This window comes from Nicotiana tabacum, chromosome 18, assembly GCF_000715075.1.
Source record: "Nicotiana tabacum cultivar K326 chromosome 18, ASM71507v2, whole genome shotgun sequence".
Taxonomy (NCBI): Eukaryota; Viridiplantae; Streptophyta; class Magnoliopsida; order Solanales; family Solanaceae; genus Nicotiana; species Nicotiana tabacum.
The window spans coordinates 61,130,786-61,155,254 of NC_134097.1; the positions used below are offsets into that span (position 1 = coordinate 61,130,786).

The following is a 24,469-nucleotide window of genomic DNA, read 5'->3' on the forward strand; positions in this document are numbered from 1 at the left end:
AAGCTATTATATCATTGTTTCTAATCTTTCACTTAGCATCTATTGCCTAACAACTAGCATAAAAATAGATCACATATTTTTAGAACCACAAAATCAAATCTAATTGTTGTTACCATTTTCGAGGTAAACAGTTTGGCGCCCACCGTGGGGCTAAAAATAATAGTGATTATTTTCTTGCCAGTTCACTCGATAACGCAACTTACCTTTCACACTTTTCTTGTCCAAGATCTTTGATTTCAGGTCAAAATGTCTAACTCAGTAAATGCACATAAAAACAACAATCTTGAGGACCATAGAGAAAATGGTGTGACTGTTCCATGTGTTGGTGTACCACCATAAAACCCTGAGGATGCACCAGAACCAATTCCAGTGGACATGGTATCGCGCGACGCTCAACACGTCGAAATAAGCTCCTACACCAACAGGAGCATACAACAATGAGATCAACAAGAAACTCAAAAATCCCCAGCTGGGGAAGAACAAGGGTTTAGCCTTCACGTTATTTTTGAAATGTTACAAGCACACCAGTTGGCAATTATTCAGCTACAAAGCCACCAGAAAACTCCTAGCACGGTAGCACCGGAAACGGCTCCCCGAGCCGAGCAAACACTAGAAAGATCAAGCAACAACAGGTTGGCAGCCAACCCCGCCACGAGATACATTCTCGTCTAAGCCCGACTAAACAAATCAAAGGATTGTACCGCATCCTCATAACAAACGATTGAATTGTATTGAGGCCCGAAGCGCTGTCAGCACTAAGGTACGATCATCTCCCCTTTTAGTTACATTTTACACTAACCTATGTGCAGGTATCCAATCGAAATAGCTGAAGCGCTTTCCAACTTGAAGGCCATAGGTTCCAAAAGCATGCATTGCACCGGGTTTTTATCCCAAGAAGGGTTTTACCGACAAGGTTTTTAACAAGGCAGCATCCATATGCTACCTAATGAAGACTCAACAAGTATTCAAGGCTTCCCTACAATCAACCTCAAATACCGGAGGGCATCCGCCCGGAAGGTCATCTCCTCGGATAAGTTAAGAAGTGCTAAATGGGGTCTCGATAGTAAAACAATGTACTGGCCAAACGGTCGAATGAACCGTGTCAGTATAGAATAACTGAGCCCTTGACAGCAAAAACGTGTATACTTGTACCAAGTAATCAAAGAATCCTTTCCCATCAATCAAAGCATTTCACATTTAAAAGAAGCTCGATATTTTTTACAAAAACGACTCCAGAGCCAAAAACATCCAGAACACTCGGGGACTGGCATAAAAAACTCGAAGCCGTATGACATCCGAGTCGGAAGCTTCGAACTTGTAAGCCCTCAATGAGGCAACATTAAGGTTACAAAAATGGCTCGAGAAGCCAAAAGCATCCCGAACACTCGGGGACTGGCGTAGAAAACTCAAGGCCACATGACCTCCGGGTCGGAAACTCCAACCTCGTAAGCCCTCAAATGAGGCAACACTAATTTTACAAGGAATGGCTCCAGATTCAAGAAACCTTCGATGACTCGGGGATTGTCGCCAACTGCCACCCTCATCGATCTGTCAAAAACCCGACTCTATAAGACTCCATGTGGGCAACCTCGAGCACGTAAGACCTTCATAAGGCAACATCAAAACTATAAGACCTCAAGCAAGGCATGAACCATCGTTGTACCAAGTAATCAAAACTGTAAGACCTCAAAGGCATGTAAAAATTATAAGACCTTACAAAAAGGCATTATCCCGACCTTAAAGTTAAGGCTATATATTCTAACTTGTAAGAACCGTAAAAAGGCATACCCTCAATATAGACGCCGAAACTACTTCACTCGGGGACTAAAAGGCTCCGGCCAAACACAATGACTATGTTCACAAGGCTACACACCAGCCAAACTAACGCGACTTGGGGATGCACGATAGTCGCTATAAAATCTCAGGCCTTCAATTACTTCGAAAAGAACTGGTTAAACAGGCTACCCTCGATATAGGAAAAAGAGCTTCGACCATGTCAGCTCCAAACTATAGGCTTCGAGATACTCAGCCACCAAGCCAAACCTCCCGAGGTGCTCATTCATCGCCATATAACGACTCACAATCGAGGTTTTTACCAAATCATCGAAGAGTCAAGCAAATACAATTTCAAAAAGTCTTTAACAAGGGAAAAATAAAGCCTATAAAATGTCATACAGACCCAATGTTTAAGCGCCATTATTGCCAACCCATATAAAAGGTCATACTGAACCAATGCGTAAGAGCCACTACCGCCAGCCCATATAAAAGGTCATACCGATCTAATGCGTAAGAGCCACTACCGCCAACCCATATAAAAGGTCGTATCGACCAAATGCGTAAGATACTAAAGGCCAACTTTAAATTCAAAAACTTAAGGGTCAATGAGCTCGATTCGAAACACGACTCGGAGACTGAACCTGAAATAGTTAACTGAATGTGCCTAAAAGCAAAAGCATAAGAGCTTAAACGCCGGCTTATACTAAAAGGTCATATCGACCAAACGCATAAGAGCCTTCGGGCTAGCCCAACGAGCCTCAAGGCCAACTATCATGGGCCAACATGGCAACAACTCATAATGTACAACTATACGTGGGAAAACACTGTATCATTAAATTATTTTTCTTAAAACATGAATACATACGAGCCGTCAAGGCCTCTGACATACTGTAAAAAATGAACCTCTGTCAATAAATGTCACGCCCCAAAATCGAGGGGCGCGAGCGGCGCTCGATCGGGTAGCCCCAGCCAAGCGGACCTGGGTGCCTTCCTATTCCACGTGTTACCCCGCGTTTCCATTACTTATTAACCAAGTGAAATAGCCATTTATAAATTTAAACACATTCTTACGAGATTTACATAACATACATAGTTACTTAGCGTGGCTTACAAGGTATACTGCCCAAAATACATAAGTACATAACCCACATTTGCTGTCTAGAGCCTCTAGGGATACAAAATAGTGTTATAGTACTTGCCGGTAACAAGGTTCCGACTATACCTTATGCAAATACCAAAATAAGATTTCCGGGAGGAAAAGCGGCATGAGCCACGCAGGGCCCCAAGAGGAAAAGGGGCTCACCAATACAGCTGACGGAAAGTGGAGGAGTGCTACTGTCGGTGGACTGGAGTACCTGCTATGGAACCACCTACAATCATAACACGAATGTAATGCCCCCAACAAAAGGGACGTCAGTACATTTGAATTGTACTGGTATGTATGAACAAACTTTACCCCAAGTAAAATCAATCAATACACAGATAACAAACAGTAATAGAATCAACAATCAAACGCACATGAAAGGAACAACCAAAGCCAAACAAGTTCCACAATCTCTCCTTTTCCCCTTTCAACATTAATTCATCACATCAATGATTTCACAACTTTCACATATTTTCATTTCAATAGTGATTTCGATCACTTTTTCCACCCTTATTACCTCGGCCACCCTTATTACCTCGGCTACCCTTATCACCACAACCCACACTTTATAACTTCGTGTTGTGGCGCGCAACCCGATCCTACCGGATAATAACATTTCACATGACAACAACAACAATTCACAAATAATTTTCATAAAAATCAATACCATTTCCATCATATGAAACAACCCGTATAAAATTTAAGTCACAACGATAATTGCCCGCGGCAAGTCACGTATGGTATTACCACAGTTGTTTCAATTGCATCAATTATGATTTCTTTCCATCATTTGTTACACAGCTCTTACCACATAAGCACATTCACACACACACACACTTGGTTTGTTGCCATTTACTTACACCATTATATCGGGAGACTTAACCAACAACGTTCAAGGCATATTAATCACAAGAGTTCGCAAATAGTCCACATAAGTAATACATACCAATTACTCGTACACCAAACAAGGTGACTTTACAAAGGTTAAAGATAGCCATACATACGTGGAATCGAATTCCCTTTTTAACTTCTACTTTCACTTCACCAACAGCCTAGTACAGTCAATATAGCTCACAAGTTAACATATATAACTTAGAATTGAAGTTCACAAACTCAACCCGAACTTACTTAGGTCATCAACCCCTCTTTTGCAAATCTTTATTTCTACCCAATTCCTCTTACTAGATTTTAGGTTTTAAAGGACATACACGTGTATTTCAACTTCCATTTTCAAGAATCAATGCATGAGAATCCCCCTTTTTGTTTAAATCTGAAAACAAATGAAAAAAGGTTGGGGATTTTACCTGCAACAATGGAGATAAAGACAATTATTTGAAGTTTCTCGGCCCGAGTGACTTTGAAGAATCAAATTGATGAAGGTAGGACTTTATCTCTCAAGAATCCTCTCTTTCCTCTCTTTAGTTTTATTCAGAAAATATGTTAAAATGAGAGGTTGGGGTTTTTTACCGAAGAAGGGGTCGGGTTTAAAAGTTAGAAAATTGGAGCCCCGGGTCAGGTATGCGATCGCAAAGAGGAAATGCGTTCCGCATAATAGACCGCGAAAGTGCTCCAAAACTCTGAACATTCTGTTTGGGTTCGCGGCAGAAATGTGGTCCGCATACCAGTTATGCGATTGCATATTGGACCGCATATTTAACCTCAAATTCGACCAACACACTAACTCACTTTGCGGCGATTATGCGGTCTACATACCTGATATGCGACCGCATTCTCAACCGCAGAATCATATTTTTCTGGAAAACAGTATTTGTTGACTTTTAAATGCTAGATCAGTATAAAGGGTCCGAACAGTTTTCACAGGGCCTCACAATAAAGCCTCTAAGATTACTTGACATCAAATGGGACAGGGTACCGGCCTTCCCATTAGTCTCTACCAAAACTCTGACACGATGACTTATAGACTCGGCTGCACTCTGAATAAGGTGGAGTCTTAGCGATGATCCTTCGTTAAACACTAACCTCGTCTACTCTAAAGGCTCGTCATGCTGATTGTCTATACCTGCAGGCATGAATGCAGTGTCCCCAACAAAAGGACATTAGTACGAATAATGTACTGAGTATATAAGGCAGAACTGAAACATAATAATAAGTCAACATTACTTTAAAGACATATAAGAATCAACCTGAATCTCTGAAGTGCCACTATATATGCATACTTATCATGCTTACATATATAATGATCCTCTTTGGGACCGTTTCTATCACCCATATCGTATGATGCATGACTGCCCAACTGATCAGTGGTAACTACCCGATCAGCTTTCATAGGTGGTAAATGTATAACTGCCCGACCGGCCGTAGCTCGATGGTAAATGTGTAACTACCCAATCGGTCGTAGCTCGGTGGTAAATGTATATGCATGACTGCCCAACCGGTTGTAAATAATAATACATAACTACCCAACCGATAGTAACTGCCCGACTAGCTGTAACACGGTGGTAAATGCATGATTGGTTGAAGCACCTTTCATTTGGCCATTCACATATGCCATAAGTCAGTAAAATACATGAGCCTAATCAATTTGGACAAAAAGAATGAACTATTGTAAGGATAAACGAACTATACCCCAAGACTGAAATGAACATGTTACTTCTCCAATGGCTACCATGATAATATCATCTCGATTCCCATGTTAACCATTACTTTGCTCTTAGTGATTAAAAGGCATGAACTAGCCTAATCACTCCAAAATTGATCAATATGACTATACTCGGCCTCAAATTGCAGAATCTCTCACAGTGATGTAGATGATCTATTCACTCTCACTTTATAGCAATTCTCGCTAAAAAACATTCTTAAGGATTTGCTTATAAAGCCGTTAGTTACATCAACATTAAAATTTCCTTCCTTATTATTTTAAAGAAATGAATAATATAGACATCCTTTACCACTAAGAGTAAAAACACTTATAAAATAGCATTACAGTTAAGCATCGTTACTTGGATCATGCCAAAAAAAGAAAGAAGGATTAGCCTTAACATACCTAAACCGATTCTCTTAGAATTTGCAATTCACGCTTTATAGAATCAACAACCAACATTATCTAATTTTGGTATGGAATTATTTTGCTCCTTGAAGAACTCACGGCCAGCCACCCTCTATAAGAGATTCAATTGGATTCTAAGGCAACACATGAATTCATTTTGATGAAACATGAAGCAAACTAATTACAAAAAGTTGGAAACTCGCGGTCAGCCATTCCTTAAGACATTCAAATTTCATTCTTGATAGTTTATCCTTTGTTACAAAGGAATAAGTATTTCATAGCTGTAGGAAATCTTAAGTGGGTGGCCCACTTAGTGGATGACTGTCATTTTAAATCCTCCAACATGTGACATTTAAGCAAGACTTATAAGAGTCAATTTCTAAACTTAGGGGTGCTGCCACGTTACAAACTTTTAGGCTTATCCAATATATTAATTAATTAATTAATTAATTAGGTAATATCCCACTACCCGGTAATTAATTAATTACCCGCATAATTAAGAATTATCTCAAATTACTTAAAATTCTACTTATATTTTTAGTACACTTTATATAACTTACTATCACGATCATATGGTACCATATAAAATAAATACACACTATATTATTTTATTAAAATATTTATGTAAAAAAAGTGCACATATTTTCTCTAGAAAAAGTAAAAATTTCCGTACACTTAATTCTTAAAATGGTAAAAAGATAACCTTATTTTCTTGTATAAAAAATAATAATTCATATCTCTACATAAAGAAAATCTCATAAACTTTCTCATATTATGTGTATAGTTTAAAATATATTCGAAAGTAGTAATATTAATAACTATATAAAATTATATTTTTCAAACTTTTTTTTTCTTTTTACAAAAATGTTCCACTCAAAATAGCATATCAAAATGTATCTAACAGTATTAATATTTCTAAACTCACGGGATGTAACAGCATCCGCATTTGCGGAGCCGCACTTGCCAGGATTCATCCGCAGGTGCGATCAACGGGTATCAGAACTGGGCTGGATTGACATATCACATTTTCTACATTTCATAAACACAAATACACGACCAAACCTATTAGAAACGTATCTGTCACGACCCGGATTTTCCACCCTCGAGAGTCGTGATGGCACCTACTCATAAAAGCTAGGCAAGCTGAGTATTATAGCTTCATTAACCTTTTTGCTTGGCCTTTTTAACAGTTCAATATAACAGGTGATCAACAACGGAATAATTACAATAAACAGAAATGCGAAAGACGAAAACTAATAGTTTAACCATATACTTGTGCAGAATCCAGCATACAACTCTACCTAGAATTTGGTGTCACAATGTCACGAATTATCTATGAATACTACAAACGAAGGTCTGAAAGATAAATACAAAGTTGTCTCTAAAATATATAAAGGAAACAGAATAGAAAGATAGAAGGACACGCCAAGGCCTGCGGATGCCTGTAGGACTACCCCGGGTCTCCACCACTTGACTGAAGGAAGCAACCTCATTGTGGTCCAAAAGCTGCAGTACCGGGATCTGCACACAGTGCAGTGTGTAGTATCAGCACAACCGACCCCATGTGTTGGTAAGTACCTAGCCTAACCTTGGCGAAGTAGTGACGAAGCTAGTACAAGACTAACAAATAAATATGTGTAGTTAAATCATATACAACAGGAAAATAAAGGCAGAAATTTACAGTTAAAGATGGGAGGGGAAAATATACTGCGGGGAATATCAGGTAACAACAGAAATTTTAGTAAAGAAACATACTGAACATCAAAATTCAACTATAAGCAGAAAAAGGAAATCGATGACAAGTGCACGCATCACCCTTCGTGCTTTTACTCTCGTCCTCACCATAAAAATCAATATTATCGGCACGACATCACCCTTCGTGCTTATACCTCACATAATCATGGCACGAAATTATCCTTCGGGCATTATCACTCATATCATGGCATGACATTGTACATCATGTGGCATGGCATCACCCTTCGTGCTTTTACCTCACAATATCAGCACGACATCACCCTTCGTGTATTAACACTCTCAAAATCACACACGGCATCACCCTTCGTGCTTTACACTCTTCCTCCCCCAAGCAACAATCACAAAGCAATTTGGGCAAAGGGAATCAATAATATCACAATGAAATCCTGGGAAGGGAACAATAGCATATAAATAATATTCTGGCAAGGGAACAATATCATGAGCGATAATATCCCGATAAGGGAGACAATATCAAGAGCAATAACATCACAGCAAGGGAGACAATATCATAAACCTCTTCTCTTTTTCACAATTACTTCACAAGTCAATTCTCAACTTGAGCCAACGCTATACAATGTTCCATTACCAATAATACTTCCACAAGCCTTGTTCAACAGTAGAAATCATCATATAAAGTATGAACAATACGAAACAGAGTCACATCAATCATTGTATAAGACTCACGGGCATTCTTGACACCGATGTATAGATACTCGTCACTATACCTATACGTCGTACTCAACAATTAACACATAGCAAATAAGATACAACTACTAATCCCTCAAGCTAAGGTTAGATCAAACACTTACCTCAAAGCCACGAAAACAATTCAAGCGTGAATTATCGCTTTACCTCTTGTTTCCACCACCAATTTTCTTGTATCTAGCCATAATTTACTTAACGACATCAATAAATGCTAAATGAATCAATTCTAATGCATGAAAGTAGATTTCCCAATGATTTTCCCAAAAAGTCAAAAAACGACCATGGGCCTACATGGTCAAAACCCGAGGTTCGAACCAAAATCCGATCACCCATTCACCCACGAACTCAAATATATATATTTTTTTGAAATCGGACCTCAAATCGAGGTCGAAATCCCCAAAAATTGAAAATCTTAAGTTCTACCCAAAATCACCCAATTCCCCCATGAAAACCCTCGATTTTGAATGGAAATCATGTGAAAAGATGTTATAGATTAAAGAAAATAAGTTGGAAATGACTTACTAATGATTTGGAGAAGTTGATGTCTCTGATAAATCGTCCAAGATGTTTTTAGGGTTTGAAGAGTTGTAAAAATAAATGAAATCCCATCAAAATCAAAATTAATTGGTCTCAGATGTCGCAATTGCGACCAGAGTTTGCAATTGCGAAACCCTTTAGAACATGCTACCTTCGCATTTACGAGGGAATAGTCGCATTTGCGACACAACCCTTTTTGCATTTGCGATAAAATGGTCGCATTTGCGACCAAGGCCTGCCCAGTCTAGGTTCGCATTTTGCGACGCCTGGGTCATAATTCCCATGCCTGAGGACTTCGCAATTGCGAAGCTTGATCTCGCAATTGCGAGATTAGAGGACTGGGCAAAAATACCAGATACCAGCAAATTTTCCTAAGTCCAATTTCACTCAGTGGTCTATCCAAAACTCATCCGAGCCCTCGGGGCTCCAAACCAAACATGCACGCAAGTCCAAAAATATCATACAGACTTACTTGTGCAATCAAATCATCAAAATAGCATCAACATCTATGAATTAAACCTCAAATTCATGAAATTACTATTTTCTCAAATAAAGGTCCGATTTATACCAAACGAACTCCGATTCTTACCAAACATCGTAGATTCAACTTAATTATTGTTTCAAACTTGTACCGGGATCCGTAACCAAGTTACGGGACCGATAACATCAACAAATTACATAAATTCACTTTTAAAAGACTTTATATTTTCCAGAAAATAGTTTTCTTTAAAAATTCATTTCTCGGTCTTGGGACCTCAGAATTCAATTTCGGGCATACGCCCAAGTCCCATATTTTACTACGGACTCTACGAGATCGTCGGATCATGAGTCCGGGTCCATTTACTAAGAATGTTGACCAAAGTCAACTTTAATCAATTTTAAAGGTCATTTTTCTTAATTTTCTTAGATTTCACATAAAACTTTCCGGAAACGCGCCCGAACTGCACACGTAAATTGAGGTGAGACAAAAAGAGGCTGTAAGGCCTTGAAACACAGAATTTACTTTCAAAATGAGTGATAAAATTCATTACATTCTCCACCTCTAAAACAATTGTTCGTCCTCGAACGGACATAAGGAAAGTACTTGAGTCAGTGAAAAGATGAGGATATCGGCTCCACATATCGGACTCGGACTCTCAGGTAGCTGCCTCGGCAGGCTGACCTCTTCACTGAACACGAACAGAAGGGAAACTCTTCGATCTCAATTGACCATCTTGTTGGTCTAGAATAGCTACCGACTACTCCTCATAGGACAAGTCTTTGTCCAACTAGATAGTGCTGAAGTCTAACCCGTGGGATGGATCGCCGTGATTCTTCCGAAGCATGGACACATGAAACACTGGATGCAAGGCTAAAAACCTCGGTGGGAACGCAAGTCTGTAAGCCACCTCTCCCACTCGACCAAGAATCTCAAACGGGCAAATGATTCTACGGCTAAGCTTGCCCCTCTTCCAAAATCTCATCACGCCCTTCATACACGACACCCGAATAAACACCCGCTTGCCGACCGTGAATGCCACATCACGAACCTTACGGTCGGCATAAATCTTTTGCCTGGACTGAGCTGTACGAAGCCTATCCTGAATGATTTTGACCTTGTTCAAGGCATCACGTACTAGATCCGTACCCAACAACCGAGCCTCTCCGGCTCAAACCACCCAACCGGCGACCGACACCGCCTACCATATAAAGCTTTATAAAGAGCTATCTGGATGCTTTGACTGGTAGCTGTTATTGTCGGCAAACTCCGCTAAAGGCAAGAACTGATCCCACAAGCCTCTAAAATGAATATTACAAGCTCGGAGCATATCCTCCAAAATCTGAATAGTATGCTCGGACTCCCCGTCCGTCTGAGGATGAAACGATGTGCTCAACTCGACCCATGTGCCCAACTCACGCTTAAATGCTATCTAGAAACGTGAGGTAAACTGCATACCTCGGTCAGAAATGATAGACACGGGCACACCAGGAAGACGAACTATCTCCCGGATATAGATCTCTTCCAATTGCTCAGAAGAATAGGAGACTGCCACATGAATGAAATGCGCTGACTTGGTAAGCCTATCAACAATAACCCACACTGCGTCGAACTTCCTCTGAGTCTGTGGGAGTCCAACAACGAAATCCATAGTAATACGCTCCCATTTCCACTCAGGAATCTCAATCTTCTAGAACAAACCACCATGTCTCTGATGCTCGTACTTTACCTACTCACAATTCAAACACCGAGCCACATATGCAATGATATCCTTCTTCATTCTCCTCCAATAATGCTGCCGCAAGTCCTGTTATATCTTAGCGGTGCCGGATGAATAGAGTACCGAGAACTATGGGCCTCCTCTAGAATCAACTCTCGGTGTTCATCCACATTAGGCACACAAATACGATCCTGAATCCTCAAAACTCAATCATCTCCCACTGTAACCTACTTGGCACCATTGTGCCGCTTTGTGTCCCAAAGGACACACAAATGAGGATCATCATACTACTGATCTCTGATACGCTCAAATAATGAAGAATGGGTGACTGTACAAGTTAACACATGGCTGGGCTCAGAAACATTCCACCTCAAGAACTAATTGGCCAAATCCTGAATATGAAACGCAAGCGGTCTTTCACCGACCGGAATATATGCAAGACTGCCCATACTGGCTGACTTCCTACTCAAAGCATCTGCCACCATATTGGCCTTCCCCGGATGGTATAATATGGTGATATCATAGTCTTTCAATAGCTCCAACCACCTTGTCTGCCTCAAATTTAGCTTCTTCTGCTTGAACAAATACTGTAGACTCTTGTGATCCGTGAACACTTCGCATGACACACCATATAAATAATGCCTCCAAATCATCAGCGTGTGAACAATGGTTGCCAACTCCAAATCATGAACTGGATAATTCTTCTCATGAATCTTCAACTGTCGCAAAGCATAAGAAATGACCTTTCCATCCTGCATTAACACCGCACCAAGTCCAATACGAGATGCATCACAATAAAATGTATATGGCCCAGAACATGTGGGCAAAACCAACACCGACGTCATAGTCAAGGCTATCTTGAGCTTCTAAAATCTCGCCTCACACTCATTCGACCACCTGAACTAGGCACCCTTCTGGGTCAAACTGGTCATCAAGGCTGCAATAGATGAAAACCCCTCAACAAAATGACGGTAATAGCCTGCCAAACCCAAGAAACTCCAGATCTCCATAGCTGACGTGGGTCTAGGACAATTCTTGACTGCCTTTATATTCTTCGGATCCACTCAACGTGACCTAAGAATGCAACTGAAATCAACCAGAACTCACACTTCGAAAACTTAGCATACAATTGACTATCTCTCAAAGTCTTAAGAACAACTCTCAAATATTGCTCATGCTCCTCCCCGCTATGGGAATATATCAAAATATTATCAATTAAGACTATCACGAATGAATCTAAGTAAGACTTGAACACTCGGTTCATCAAATCCATGAAAGTTGTTGGGGCATTTGTCAACCCGAATAACATCACCAAGAACTCACAATGCTTGTATCGAGTGCGGAAAGCTGTCTTAGGGATATCGGATGCCCTAATCCTCAACTGATGGTAGCCAGATCTTAAGTTAATCTTCGAAAATACCTTGGCACCCTGAAGTTGATCAAACAAATCATCAATCCTCGGTAACGGATACTTATTCTTAATTTGGACCTTGTTCAACTGCCGATAATCTATACACATTCTCATCGATCCATCCTTCTTCTTGACAAACAACACCGGCGCGCCCCAAGGCGAGACACTAGCTCTAATAAAGCCTTTATCAAGTAGGTCTTACAACTGTTCTTTTAATTCTTTCAACTCTGGTGGGGCCATACGATACGGCGGAATAGAAATAGGTTGAGTGTCCGGAGCCAAATTAATGCAAAAGTCAATATCCTTGTCGGGTGGCATACCCGATAGGTCTGAAGGAAATACCTCAGGAAACTCACGAACAACATGCACATAATCCATAGAAGGAACCTCATCACTAGAATCACGAATTTATGCCAAATAGGCCAAACACCCCTTCTCGACCATACGCCGAGCCTTCATATATGAGATAACCCTACGGGTAGAATTACCAGGTGTCCCTCTCCACTCCAAATAAAGTAATCCTGGCAAGGATAAGGTCATAGTCTTGACATGACAGTCCAAGATAGCATGGTAAGGTGAAAACCAGTTCATCCCCAATATGACATCAAAATCAACCATATCTAGAAGTAACAAATATAACCGAGTCTCAAGACCCCCAATCACAACTATACATGAATTATGGACACGATCTACCATAATAAAATCACCCACATGTGTAGACAAATATATAGGAGCACTCAAAGAATCACTAGGAATGACCAGATACGGTGCAAAATAAGATGACACATAGGAGTATGTAGATCCTGGATCAAAAAGAACTAAAGCATCTCTACTACAAACCAGTATAGTACTTGTGATAACTGCATCGGAAGCCTCAGCCTTAGGCCTGGCTGGAAGAGCATTACATCGGGGCTGGGTCCCATCACTCTGAACTACCTCTCTGGGACGACCTCCTGCTGGCTGGCCTCCACCTCTAGCGGCTTGACCTCTACCTCTAATACCTCTACCTCCACCTCCAGCACCTCTACCTCCACCTCTAGCTGGCTGAGCGGGCTGGGTAACACTCGGTGGCTGAACCATGGCACGAGAACCCTGATGCTGAGAGATACTCGGTGCTTGAGGGCAAAATCTAGCAATATGCCTCGTGTCGCCACAAGTATAACAAGCCCTTGGCTGCTGACCCTGACGGCTTGAATAACCACTTTGAAAACTCTGGAGCGGAGGTGCACTGATAGGAGCTGGCGATGCACTGTAGGGCAACTGATGAGAATGCTACATATGAGAACCACAACCACCTAGTGCACCATGAGAAGCCTAAAGTGCTGAATTAAACGGCCTGCGAGGATGGCCCCTACCAAAAGAATCTCTCCCTCCAAATGAGGAACCACTAAATCTGCCTGAGTGACGAGGCCTATTGTCAAACCCCTGACCACTCCCTTGTGATTGAACCATCTCAACTCTCCTGGCCATATTGGCCGTATCCTGGGAAGAAATTTTTCTCCCCGTCTCCTTGGCCATCTGCAATCGAAACGTTGAACAAGTTCCTCAATGAACCTCCTCACGCTCTCTCTCTCTCAGTGGGAAGTATAAGAAGAGCATGACGGGTCAAGTCAATGAATTTGGTCTCATACTGAGTGATAGTCATAGAACCCTACTGGAGACGCTCAAACTGCCTCCGATAGTTCTCCTCTGAGTGATAGGAAGAAACTTCTCCATAAAAAGCTTAGAGAACTAATCCCAAGTGGTCTAGCCAAACAATAATCTCTCCACCAAGTCTTGGCGGATCCAGACAGACAAAAAGCATCAAACTCAACCCCATTGGTCTCCACTATCCCCATTTTTCGTAGAACCTCATGACAATTGTCCAAATAATCCTGGGGATCATTAGAATATGTACCACCAAAAGTAGTAGTGAAAAGCTTGGTGAACCTGTCCAACCTCCACAAGGCATCAGCAGATATAGCTAGCCCCTCTCCGGTCTGTGCTACACCACCAGGCTGAACTACCCCAACTGGCTGAGCTGCTGGAGTCTGAAATTGGGGAGCCATCTGCTCTAGAGTGCGAGTAGCAGGAGTCTAGGCTCCTCATCTAGCCAGAGAGACGGCTGGTGCTACAGGAAGCAAACCTGCCTGGGTGACACTCTCCATAAGGCCCACTAGACGGACCAGAGCATCCTGAAGTACAAGGGTGGCGATGAAACCCTCTAGGACCTGAGCTGGTCCTGCTGGAACTGTCTGGGCTGGAACCTCATCGTCAAAATTAACTTGAGGCTCCGTCGTTGGTACTGCTGCTCGAGCTCTGGGTTGAGCCCTACCTCTACCTCGGGCCCTAGCACGGCCTCGGCCTCTGCCCCTCATAGGAGCTGCTATTGGGGGCTAGGGCTGCTGGTCAGCTGATGAAGCTGTACATGTTCTCACCATGTGTGAAAGAACAGAGTGGAAGTTCAATTAGCATAGAGAAATTAAGTCGCATGGCAGGAAAAAATAAATGTGAAGTTTTTCCTAACTCTGTAGCCTCTAGGGGATAATTACATACGTCTTAGTACTGATCCCTCAAACTCTACTAAGCTTGTCCGTGAATTGTGAGACCTAATCAACCTAGAGCTTTGATACTAACTTGTCACGATTTGGATTTCCCACCCTCAGGAGTCGTAATGGCGCATACTCATAAAAGATAGGCAAGCCAAGTATTATAGCTTCATTAACCTTTTTGCTTAGACTTTTTAACAGTTCAATATAATAGTTGGTCAACAACAAAATAATTATAATAAACAGAAATGTAGGAGACGAAAACTAATAGTTTAACCATATACTAGTGCAGAATCCAAAATATAACTCTACCCAAACTTTAGTGACACAATGTCACGGAATATCTACGAATACTACAAACAATGTTCTGAAAGATAAATACAAAGTTGTCATTGAAATACATAAAGGAAACAGAATGGAAAGATAGAAGCAGATGCCAAGGCCTACGGCCGCTTGCAAGACTACCTCGGGTCTCAGCCACTAGACTGAAGGAAGCAACCTCACTATGGTCCAAAAGTTGCATCATCGGGATATACACACAGTGCAGAGTGTACTATCAGCATAACCGACCCCATGTGCTGGTAAGTGACTAGTCTAACCTCGACAAAGTAGTGACGAGGCTAGGACAAGACTACCAAATAAACTTGTGCAGTTAAATCATATACAACGAGAGAATAAAGGCATAATTTATAGTTAAAGATGGGAGGGGGAAACATGTTGCGGGTAACAAAAGAAAATTTATTAAAGAAACATATGGAACATCAAAATTCAACTATAAGCAGAATAAGGAAATCGATGACAAGTTCACGACATCACCCTTCGTGCTTTTACTCTAGTCCTCACCTTAAAAATAAATATAATCGGCACGACATCACCCTTCGTGTTTTTACCTCACATAATCATGGCACAGAATTATACTTTGTGCATTATCACTCATATCATGGCACGACATTTCACCCTTCGTGCTTTTACCTCACAATATCGGCACGATATCACCCTTCGTGCATTAATATTCTAAAAATCACGCACAACATCATCCTTCGTTCTTTACACTCTTCCTCCCCAAGCAACAATCACAAAGCAATTTGGGCAAGGGAATCAATAATATCACAATAGAATCCCGGCAAGGGAAAAATAGCATATCTATAATATCCCGGCAAGGGAATAATATCATGAGCAATAATGTCTCTGCAAGGGAGACAATATCATAAACCTCTTATCTTTTTCACAATTACTTCACAACTCAATTCTCAATTTGAGCCAATGCTCTACAATGTTAAATTACCAATAATACTTCCACAGGCCTTGTTCAACAATAGAAATCATCATATAAAGCATGAACAATAGGAAACAGAGTCACATCAATCATAATATAAGACTTACGGGCATGCTTAACACCGACATATAGATACTCATCACCATACCTATACGTCATAATCAACAATTAATACATAGCAAATAAGACGCAACTCCTAATCCCTCAAGCTAAGGTTAGACCAAACACGTACCTCAAAGCCACGAACACAATTCAAGCACCAATTATCGCTTTACCTCTTTTTTCCACCACCAATTTGCTTGTATTTATCCACAATTTACTTAACAACATCAATAAATGCTAAATGAATCAATTGTAATGCATGAAAGTTGGTTTTCCAATGATTTCCCCAAAAAGTCAAAAAATGACTACGGGCCCACTTGGTCAAAACCCGAGGTTCAAACCAAAACCCGAGGTTCAAACCAAAACTCGATCACCCATTCACCCACGAACTCAAATATATAATTTGTTTTGAAATCGGACCTCAAATCGAGGCCCAAATCCCCAAAAATTGAAAATCCTAAGTTCTACCCAAAATCACCCAATTCCCCCATGAAAACCCTTGATTTTGAATGGAAATAATGTGAAAAGATGTTATAGATTAAAGATAATGAGTTGGAACTGACTTACTGATGATTTGGAGAAGTTGATGTCTTTGAAAAATCGCCTAAGTTGTTTTTAGGGTTTGAAGAGTTTTAAAAATGAAAGAAATCCCGTCAAAATCCAAATTAACTAGTCTCAGATGTTGCAATTGTGAATTGCGAACCCCTTTAGAACCTATTGCCTTTGCATTTGCGAGGGAATAGTCGCATTTGCGACACAATCCTTTTCGCATTTGCGATAAAAGGGTTGCATTTGCGACCAAGGCCTGCCTAGGCTATGTTCGCATTTGCAACGCTTGGGTCGCAATTCCCATGCCTGAGGACTTCACAATTGCAAAGCTTTATCTCGCAATTGCGAGATCAGAGGCCTCGGCAAAAATACCAGATACCAACAACTTTTCCTAAGTCCAATTTCACTCCGTGGCCTATCTAAAACTCACCCGAGCCTTCAGGGCTCCAAACCAAACTTGCACGCAAGTCCAAAAAATATCATACGGACTTACTCGTGCCATCAAGTCATCAAAATAACATCAATAACTATGAATTAAACCTAAAATTCATGAAATCACTCAAGAACATTGAAATTACTATTTTTTCAAATAAATGTCCGATTTATACCAAACGAACTCTGATTCTTACCAAATATCAATGATTAAACTTAATTATTATTTCAAACTTGTATCAGGCTCTGAAACCAATATACGGGCCCGATAACATCATGAAATTACATAAATTCACTTTTAAAAGCATTTATATTTTCCAGAAAATAATTTTCTTTAAAAATTCATTTCTCGGGCTTGGACCTCGGAATTCCATTTCGGGCATATTCCCAAGTCTCGTATTTTACTACGGACCCTACGAGACTGCCGAATCACGGGTTCGGGTCCATTTACCAAGAATGCTGACTAAAGTCAATTTTAATCAAATTTAAAGGTCATTTTGCTTATTTTTCTTAGATTTCACATAAAGATATCTGGAAAGGCACCCTGACTGTGCACACAAATCGAGGTGAGACAAAAAGAGGTTTTTAAGGAATCAGAACACAGAATTTTCTTTCAAAATGAGTGATGATCTTGGGTCATCACAGTATCTTTTGGCTTATTTGCAGTTCTAAAAACTAGAGAGAACAAGTTATAGAAGATAGGGTTTGCACACAGTTTTTGGTCTTGAAGATTTAAAGCTTTTGGTTGAGAATTTCTTACCCATTTATGTTCATTTCTTCATTTCCTTGCTTTGTATTGAATATCTAAGTGTGTATTATTTTATTTAACACTTGAATCTTGTTTATGGAAATAATCATATTTAATGTGTGGATTAAATACCTTGTTGTGCTTATGTATTGAATGATTTTGTATCTTTTAAGAAGTGAGTTATCTTTTCTTTAATTATTTCTGTTCTTTAATGTTTCAAAAGGGAATATATAACCCTAATACTCACCCATTAACTTCGAATTAATTTTAAGAATAATTATTCGGGGTTGGGAAAGACTAATTAACAATAACTTGAGGCTTTAACCCTCATTTTATAGATTCTACCTAGGATAGAATTGAACTACTTGTAGCCATATCCGGGTGTGCTTAATCTCTTAATTTTTTAGGGATAATTTAATTAGGAAGTCTTGTTAGTCTTTGGAAGAAGCTAATATAGAATTATTACCCGTGGCTAATTAACATAAACTCGCTCATATTTGTAAAATCGTGAAATACATTGGATCGTTACTTGAGTGTAATTCCCGATGCATCTATACTTGTAGCCATTGATAATTTTACTTGCTTTCTAGGTTAGTTTAGATTTCCGCATTTAGGTATAAATAGTTTCTCAAAACAATTCATAGTCTTTGGCATTGCATAACTAGTGATAATTCTCTTACATTCCTAATCGCCTACATATTGCTCTCTGTGGGATTCGACCCCGACTCATAGTTGGGTAAATTATATTACATGTGACCGTATCAATTTACTTTTTAGTAGTGGATTTGGACATCATAAAATTTGGCTCCGTGGCTGGGGCACAATTTGGCATAATTTAGTTTGTTTGAGAAATAAACGTAAGTGCTTTGGTCCAAACTTGTGAATATTTGTGTAATTAATTTTTCTTACCTTGGTCTATTTTTCTTGTTTGTTTCTTGTTCATTTTCTTGTTTTTGAAAAAGCATTGTATAATGAAAATTGATCGGATGGTAGTTGTTCATACTTCGATGACCCTTGTCCTTATTGTGGAGGACCACACTCGTGGCAAAATTGTTTAAATTCTCCCGGGGGTGGATTGTGTGCACAATGTCAAATCTATGAGTGGAGTATTTGTGTTAAGTGTGTTCGTCAAAATGGTCATTGGGATGATTGTGATTATTTGTCCTTCCCTTCCCGAAGCCCCCGCTATGATGATTCTACTTTTTGTGATTAAAATGATGGGGCTATGGGAGTAGAAGAAGTTGAGCATGGTCAAAGTGGGGAGTTCAAGCTCATATTAGAATGCCTACTTGAAGGAGGAAACAGAGAACAAAGTGCCTTGGAGAAGCTTTTGGAAAATAGTCTCCAAAATGACTTGGCAGTTGAAAGGTTGTACTCACAAATGGGAGAAATGCTTGAAACTTTAGAGGTCCAAAAAGCCTTGGAAGTTAATGATAGCCAAGAATTTTCCATAGATGTGGAAGCCGAAAATCCTTCTTTGGCACTTGATCAAAACCAAGAGAACTCTCAAATGCTCAAAATGAGAAGATGATGCTCATGTTAAAGACCATTCTTGTAAACGAGGAGAAGCACATCTTTGCACTCGAAGTCATCAAACAAAGCTTGACTCACAATGATGAACATATCTTCACTTTGGAAGATCAAAGGAAAATATTGGTTGAGGCTCACTATGCCCACAAACTTGAGAGTGTGGAAGGAAGTCAAGAAGAGTCCGATTTTGAGGAAGAAAGTGATCTCTACTTTGAGGAATAAAGAATTGAACATTTGCCAACCGACTCCATGAGTGTTAGTAATACCAATAAAAATATGGAATTAGAGTCAACCGGTGTAAATGAAAATTTGGTTGAGATTGACTATAGTCTGGGGGAAAAAGAGGATGCTAAAATCTGGGAAGAATTGCAATTTGGAGGGTTGATGTCACATTCCAAGCATTTTTCAACATTGAAATTGTGTGGTGATATGGGAATTGAATTACACGAGTCAATGAGGGATTGAAAAAAGGAAGGACAAATGCCATACATTTTACAATTTGAGGGAACAAGAAGGCAAAATGATATTCCTCACATGAAAGCCAAGAAGTGCAAAATGAAGAAATTGATGCTTGGATTGATCATCAACATACCACCCCACTGCTTGTGGTCGCAAGCTTGATTCCAAGTTGGGTGCCCAATTCATATCGTCCAAGTGGCGAGAAAAGTGGTAAAGTTGAATTGCATCGTGCCACGACATTAAATACAGCGCCTGGTCGAAGGCAACCCATCGTTTTTAAAATTTTTTAGTCATTTTTGAAATTTTCTTTTTAGAACAGCTTAGTATATTATTTTTTGACTAATATGCCAAGTTTCAGATTTTTTGGAGTTGAATTAATGACTTTGGGACGTTGGAATGGCACAAAACAGTGGCTGCAAAATCTAGGCACCAGTCATCTGGTGTAACCGCATCTGCAAAACATTGCTCCCAGCTGCGAGCCCGTAGATGCAGTTTTTTTGCCGCATAAGAGGCGTCACAGAAGCGGTAACAAATCTACAGGTGCGATGATTTGGCATGTTTAAAATAAGGCTGAATACATATGGAGACACTTAAAGTTGGCATGATTTTTCATTTAGACACCTGAACTTAGGGATGTTTCTAATGAGCACGTACATTATATGATCTTTGTTTCAATTAGGCACTTCTTGGTGAGTTGGCACATAGAGTGAGTTTTACCCAATATAGGCACGTGAAGAACCCCAAAAGCAGATTTTTTCTTCTTTTTTTGTCTTTTTTATTTCCTTATTCTTCTTCTTCTTCTTCATGTCCACCACCATTTCCACCATTGCCTCCTCCACTTTCTCCATTTCCTTCTTCTTTATTAGTGTCATTACTCATATCCAATTGAAGACTCTTAGTTACTAGCTAGCTTAGGGATAGAACTCCAGGAGCCAACACCAAATTTGGTGATATAATTGCATAATTTCTTATTTTCTTCTGGTGACCATAATCCTTTCCTTAGCTTCTGCTTCACATAACAAGAATGACACCCTATTTATTTGACTGTTGCAGCCTCAGAGTATTTCTGCACCTAGCTTTCAATAGATACTACTTGTCTTATAGCTGAAAATTTTATCGCCACCAAATCCTCCGCCACCCTCCCCTCTAACCCCCATCGCGGAGCCCTTCTTCTTCACCCCATCCATCTCCAGCCGTCACTCTTCTCCAGGAGTATCCCCCTATTGATTAAAACTAAAATGATTCCAAGTTCTTCATTTCAAATCGAAACACCATTAATGGAGTCTTTAAAAAGCTTGAAGGTTTAAAATGGGTTACTTGATTTGATGAAAGTGTCTGAAATTAATGTTGGGTTTGCCTTTGGGTCGTTTTGAGGAATCATTAGATCAAGTTATAACAAATTTGGAGGAGTTTCTCTTAAAAGTTTGGATTAAAATCTTGTTTGGAACAAGAACACACATGAAGATAGTGAAGAACTCCAAGAACACACGTTAAATAGATTTAACATAGTTTTTCCTTTCTTTTTTAACTCAAAAAGATATATGTCCTCATTTTATTCGTCATTCGCCACATCAGCAGTGAGTGTATTGCACACACTTTGTAAGTTTCACTAATTATCAAATGAGTGTCTAATTGGAAAAAAGTTCATGTAATGTACGTGCTCATTGGGAACACCCATAAGTTCAGGTGTCTAAATAAAAAATCGTGCCAATTTTAAGTGTTTCCGTATGTATTCAGCCTTAAGAAAATAGATCTCTCATTTCATCAGGTACTCTCAGAAAATTTTTCTTTTCCCAAAATCCCCCATATTTCACACTACTGTTCCTCACACTGATCTCAATAGAATTTATCAAGCGCAAGACCACACAGGTAACTTGGCCTACTCCTCTCTTCTACTTCTCTTTTCTTCTCCATTTCTGAGTTCCCATGGCTGCTTCCCCTCATTCCCCGTTTCCCTCTGATTTATGTTGAAATTAGGGTGAGGAAATTGGTTGAGAATGCATGTGTGTGCGCTGTTACTGTTGAATCAAAATGAGAAATCTGAGTACCAATTTTAATTTAAAAAGCTTATATTATCACTGCTTGCAAGGTTGACAAATTGTTTAAAAGAAAATTGCTTGTGAAGGGCCACAAAATCAGTCTTAATAGAATCATATTTTCATATAGTACACTAATTTAGAAGTTTTAAGTACAAATTAGGTGCTAACTATCATGATAGAGATGCAAAGGAGTTGAAAATATTTGGATTTTGGAACCCTTGCACGAGTACTGTAGATGTAGAAAATTTACCGCAGATGCGGCCTCGCACCTACGTTGAGTGTTCCGCAGGTGCGATTTTTGGCATCTTGAGTAAAACCGCAGAAGTGTTGAAGAATCCGCAAATGCGGGACCGCACCTGCGATGGTATTTCCACAGGTTCGGAAACTGGCCAATTTGCCAAATTCTAGTGGCTTTGCAACTGAAGCCTCTCGGTCCAGTTCAACTTGATTGTTTGGCCTAATTGCAGTGTTTTAAATTGCTTAACATGATTCTATTGCCCGACTAACATTGTTTTGATTTTGTGAAGGAACTTTGAGCTAAAATGGACCAAAAAATGAACGTAAATGCTCCTCAACATCACGAAATTGAGAAGGAGGTTGATGAACCATTTGATAACTCACGCTTCATGTCGGCTGACTGTCAACGCATATATTATGATAACCTCATCACCAAAAAAATAGTTCTTGAAAAAGGGATCGCCGAGGAGAAATTTGTCGAGCGGCTCCCAGATTTCTATGCCCGTCTCCAAGCCTCCGGATGGTCATGTTTCATTCCCACTCCGTGCAAATACAACAAGGAGTGGGTGAGTGAATTCTATGCAAATCATAGCGCACAAACTTCGCCAACCCACAAGTCATCACTAGAGGAAAAATCGTGTGGTTTGGGATAGACTAGATTAATTACACACTTGGGATTCCTAAGTATCCACTTGAGCCAGTGCGAGAGAAGGATCAGTGTGAAAATGGGGAATGGCTTGTCTCTATATTCTACCCTCCAAGCATGAGAGCAAAATGGGGAAACAGGAGAAAGGGTTTGAAGTCAATTTACTTTATTGTTGAAGCAAAAATGTGGCTCTACATCCTCAACAACAGGGTGTCTCGTGGGAATGTCTTAGATGTCTGCTACACCAGGGCCTTGATCATTGCATGCATCCTGGATAGCATTGCTGTGAATGTTTGTTACTATATCATGCGGGAGCTGAGAGAGTATTTGTTGGACAATAATGCAGGGTTGATGTTTCTTTCGCTGATCATAGAGTTATGCATGAGGGCAAAGGTTGAAGTGCGTAGCACCGATCGTTGGTTGCCAACCGAAAAACCCTTTTATCCACTAAGAGTAACAGGTGAGGGTAGTATAGTAAAAAGCAAGAAAAGGAAAGTCAGCACTACTGTTGCTGGTCCAGAGTCATCCTCACAGGCAGCTGCATCTGAGGGACCATTAGGGGTGCTAAACTCCCAGCTGACATCCATCCGGGAGTTAGTTTCACAGCTCCCTAGTGGGCCCTCATCCTCCAATCCCAGGCCCGAGTACTTCTCCAGGGTAGACATGAAGTGATACTTAAATGCACAGAAAAGTCAGCCAGGGTCTCGGGAGAAGATAGCAACATCAGTTGGCAGACTCGAGACAACCTACGACAACTTGGCCAAGGCACATGCAGATCTTCAGTTAGACTTCCAGAAGGAGAAGGCGAAGAACAAAAATAAGAGCAAATTCATGATCAAAATGTGGAGAGGCATAAAGGCCATCTTCAAATGGGGGCAACCGGGCAATAAGATACCAGTGGAGGCTAAAGATGATAGCGAGTAGTATTCCTTCATGTCAGATGTTGTTGGCGATGATGATGCTGATGATTATGATGAGACTGATGATGATGAGGCTGTGAGTTTAACACAATATTTATCAGCCTTCCTCCCACAGTCTGTAGTCTAATGCACACCTCAGGGAGACCCTCAAACTACTTGTGTTTTATTTTTGATATTGTGCAGTGAGGATACTACAATGTTTATAGTTGGGGTGGCGTACATTTTGTCTATACATTGCTACTTTGACTTGTTCCATTGCGGGGTGTATTCTGTTGTATAGATATTTTGTGCCCTTGTCGGGCTTGTTTTGATATTGTGTATCATGTGCTCTTGACGAGCGTAGTGTGAGTAGCTGTGTATGTGCACATTAGTAACTTTTGTTGTGTTATTTTGTATGCGGCAAAGTCAGAGAGCCTAATTTCTTGCTATCAAGTCACTTCAGAAGGATGTCTCGAGACCTCGAGGACGCG

General features: G+C 40.2%; 1 long non-coding RNA gene across 1 annotated transcript; it reads right to left on the reverse strand.

The window, feature by feature from the left end:
* Window positions 1-2,840: 2,840 nt before the first annotated feature.
* On the reverse strand, window positions 2,841-6,177 carry LOC142172397 (uncharacterized). Its single transcript, XR_012701743.1, has 2 exons — window positions 5,925-6,177; window positions 2,841-3,146 (listed from the first exon to the last, which is right to left on the reverse strand). It is a non-coding gene; the product is annotated as an uncharacterized LOC142172397 (long non-coding RNA).
* Window positions 6,178-24,469: the final 18,292 nt, after the last annotated feature.